The sequence below is a fragment of the Triticum dicoccoides genome, chromosome 5A (assembly GCF_002162155.2).
Source record: "Triticum dicoccoides isolate Atlit2015 ecotype Zavitan chromosome 5A, WEW_v2.0, whole genome shotgun sequence".
In the NCBI taxonomy this organism is placed as follows: Eukaryota; Viridiplantae; Streptophyta; class Magnoliopsida; order Poales; family Poaceae; genus Triticum; species Triticum dicoccoides.
In genome coordinates, this window is record NC_041388.1 from 21,389,250 (window position 1) to 21,393,793 (window position 4,544).

Here is a 4,544-nt window from a genome sequence, read left to right on the forward strand (position 1 = left end):
CTCATCGTGCGAAGACATTACTCATAGATAAGGAGTTGGTTCCAGATTTGTACGAATCCACGGATCAGTACAAATGAGGAATCTAACTACTTTGTGAAGCATAAGTGAACATACTAGGCATATTATGAGATGCAGTATGAAATAGATCCAACTTGTGTGAACAGAAACTGCTTGTGATAGAAAGTGATGAATCTATAGGATCAAAGGGGCCGTAAAAAGGAAGTTTTATTTATCACATGAAGAACTGCTAGACAGAGTGGAAGAGGAGGCTGAGCAGTTCGATCGTTCGTGCCCTAACTTGGCGACGGAGGACACCTACGGCGACGGCGGAGAAGACAATGTCCGCGGCCGGCGTGAAGACGGCGTCGGAGAGGTCGCGGCAGCTTAGAGCTTCGTCGCCGGCGTCGTCGAGGGCTAGCGGTGGCGCTAGGGTTTGTGCGAGAGTGGAAGAAAGGATAATGACTGTGGTGAGACGTGTATTTATAGGGACAGGGACGACACGGTGTTATTACACAGGTGCCCCTGGCGATTCACATCTGAAGGACACATGGCCATCATGCAACATATCGGAGGTTGTTCCACGTTCCCATGCATGCCTGGATTGTCGGGTGGTCGTTCCCACTTCTCCAGGTTTCAGGTGAAGGAATTAGCATTGAAAGTGGACTTAATGTTTGTCTCTGTATCTTCTGCTGACAAGGACGCGGAGAAGACATTCGACAGTTTCAAGAGAATGCATATGATTTGGAGAGATAGAGTTTGAGATAGAAAGCATAGAGATGTTAGGGTCCGATCACATTCACTTAGTTCAAAAGATTCAACAAGAAGACATAGCTATAAGTGAATGCTGTAGAGGACAGAACACTAGTATATATATATAATCAACATAGTGAAGATAATCATGAAGATAGGTTGAGATTGAAGCCAAACTAAATGTGAAGACATAGCAAATGCAATGCATGGGTGAAACACTTCAAACAGAAGAATTTGGTGGTGGCGTTACCCACCGTATAGAAAGTATTAGACCCAGACACGGCGCACAATTATCGTGGCGCTCCGAAGTCAAATTTCACATTAATGTATTCACACTTAGAATGTATGTCTTCATTGATTGAAGATATACTTTACTTCGTGTGTTGCACATCTAAGTCATCAATATGCATAAGTGTTAGGATGTGTGCCTGATCACAGGACCTTTGAGGATTTCAAGATATTTAGCTTACACCGTAACTTACAAAATCTCTTCTCATCCAAGGGCTTGGTGAAGATATCTGCCAATTGCTCTTCAGTGTTGACGTGTATGATATCAATATCTTCCTTCACAACATGATCTCTGAGAAAGTGATGACGAATTTCAATGTGCTTTGTCTTCGAGTGCTGACTTGGGTTGTTGGCAATCTTGATGGCGTTTTCATTGTCGCAGTAGAGTGGCACTTGCTTTAGATGAATGCCATAGTCTTTGAGTGTTTGCTTCATCCACAGAAGCTGAGCGCAGCAAGATCCAGCAGCAATGTATTCAGATTCAGCAGTGGAGAGAGATACACAGTTCTGCCTCTTTGAAGACCAACATACAAGTGATAGTCCCAAAAAATGACATGTGCCTGATTTATACTTGTGATCCACCTTGTCACCAGCATAATCAGCATTCAAGAATCCAACCAGATCAAACTCTGAGCCCTTTGGATACCATAATCCTAGTGTTGGGGTGTAAGCCAAATATCGAAGAATTCGCTTCACAGCTAAGTGATGCGATTCCTTTGATGCCGCTTGGAATCGAGCACACATGCAAACACTAAGCATAATATCCGGCCTAGATGCACATAGATAAAGCAAAGAACCAATCATGGAGCGGTATACCTATTGATCAAACTCTTTACAATTGTCGTCGGGACCCAGATGATGTTTGGCTGGCATTGGCGTCGTGAAGGCTTTGCAGTCTTGCATACCAAATTTCTTCAGGCAAACTTTGAGGTACTTCTCTTGAGATATGAAGATGCCGTTGCGTTGCTGACGTATTTGAAAACCAAGGAAGAACTTCAGCTCACCCATCATGGACATCTGATATTGCTCTTGCATCATATATCCAAACTCTTCACTGTATTTCTGATTGGTGCAACCGAAGATAATGTCATCTACATATATTTGGCACACAAACAGTTCACCATCATATGTCTTCGTGAAGAGAGTGGGGTCGAGGGAACCAGATTTGAAGCCTTTGCTCTTCAGGAAGTCTTTGAGTGTGTCATACCAAGTCCGAGGGGCTTGTTTGAGGCCACACAGTGCCTTGTTGAGCTTGTACACCATGTCAGGATGTTTTGGATTTTCAAAGCCAGGCGGTTGTGCAACATACAATTCTTCTTCAATATTGCCATTGAGAAAAGCGCTCTTCACATCCATTTGGTATAGAAGTATGTTATGATGATTTGCATAGGCCAGCAGTATGCGTATGGCTTCAAGTCTAGCCACAGGAGCAAATGTTTCATCGAAGTCAATCCCTTCAACTTGAGTGTACCCTTGAGCAACGAGACGAGCTTTGTTTCTAACAACTTGACCATGCTCATCCTGCTTGTTGCGATATATCCATTTGGTGCCTATTATATTGTGCTTGCGAGGATTAGGACGCTTAATCAGTTCCCATATATTATTCAGCTCAAACTGTTGAAGCTCTTCTTGCATAGCTTGAATCCATTCAGGTTCCATGAAGGCTTCTTCAACTTTCTTGGGTTCAGATATTAAGACGAATGCGAAGTGCCCACAGAAATTTGCTAGCTGTGTTGCCCTTGAACGAGTGAGTGGACCTGATGCATTGATGCTATCAATTATTCTCTCAATCTGTACTTCATTTGCAACACGAGGATGTACAGGACGAAGATTTTGCTCTTGCTGATCATTGTCATCGTTAGAGGGATTGTCTTTAGGCTGAGCATTGTCTTCAGGTTGATTAGGTGCGGAGATGATAAGTTTCTCTTCAGGCTGAGCTTCAGACGGTATGATTTCTCCAGTTCCCATAAGTTTGATTGATTCACTGGATGGAACTTCATCTAGCACATTTGGCAGGTGCTCTCTTTGTGAGCCGTTCGTCTCATCAAACCGCACATCCACTGTTTCAACCACTTTATAGTGAAAAAGGTTGAAGACTCTGTAGGAGTGCGAATCCTTTCCATATCCAAGCATAAAACCCTCATGTGCTTTTGGTGCAAATTTTGAAGTGTGATGTGGATCCTTGATCCAGCACTTGGCGCCAAATACTCTGAAGTAACTGACATTTGGCTTCTTGCCAGTAAGGAGCTCATAGGATGTCTTGTTCAGAAGCTTGTGAAGATAAACATGGTTGATGATATGGCATGCAGTATCAATGGCTTCCGGCCAGAATTTTCTTGGAGTCTTGTATTCATCAAGCATCGTCCGAGCCATCTCAATAAGTGTTCTATTCTTGTGTTCGACGACGCCATTCTGCTGTGGCGTGTACGAAGCTGAGAATTCATGTGTGATGCCTAAGGTATCAAGATATGTATCTAGGCCAGTGTTCTTGAATTCAGTGCCATTGTCACTTCTGATGTGCTTTATCTTGGCGCCATAGTTGTTCATTGCTCGACTGACGAAGCGTCTGAAGACATCCTGCACTTCAGTCTTGTAGAGGATTATATGCACCCAAGTATATCTTGAATAATCGTCAACAATGACAAAGCCATAGAGACAAGCAGTAGTGGTAAGAGTTGAGTAATGAGTGGGACCGAAAAGATCCATGTGGAGCAGTTCGAAGGGTTGGGTCGTTGTCATGATTGTCTTCGAGGGATGCTTGGCCCTCGTCATCTTTCCTGCTTCACAGGCACCGCATAAGTGATCCTTCTTGAACTTGACGCCCTCGATGCCTATGACATGCTTCTTCCTTGCAAGGGTGTGGAGGTTCCTCATGCCAGCATGCCCTAGCCTCCGATGCCAGAGCCAGCATTCAGAAGCTTTTGCTAGAAGACACACTACAAGTTGTGGTCCTGCTGAGAAATCTACCACGTACAAATCATCTTTCCGATACCCTTCAAACACTAGAGACTTGTCAGATTTCATTAGTACAAGGCAGCGATATTTTCCAAACATCACAATCATGTTTAAATCGCAAAGCATTGAGACAGACATTAAGTTGAAACCAAGGGATTCAACAAGCATGACTTTATCCATGTGTTGATCCTTTGAGATTGCAACTCTACCTAGACCCAATACCTTGCTTTTACCAGTGTCAGCAAATGTGATGTGACTTTTGTCAGATGGACGTAAAGTTGAGTCCATGAGAAGGCTTCGCTTTCCAGTCATGTGATTTGTATACCCACTATCAATAATCCATTCTGAAGCAGCTGGTGTCGTACCCTACAGTGCAGTTAGGGGGATAAGCTTCATGAAGAGAACTGTGAAGCAAAAACATTTGACAAACCAGTGGATTATTAAAGCTTAGATCGAGATTGGGACTGATAGGGCAAGTAGCAAGCGATTCAGGAACAAAGTACATAATAAGACCATTTGGGCATTTGATCTTGTGCCCTACAAGATGTTTA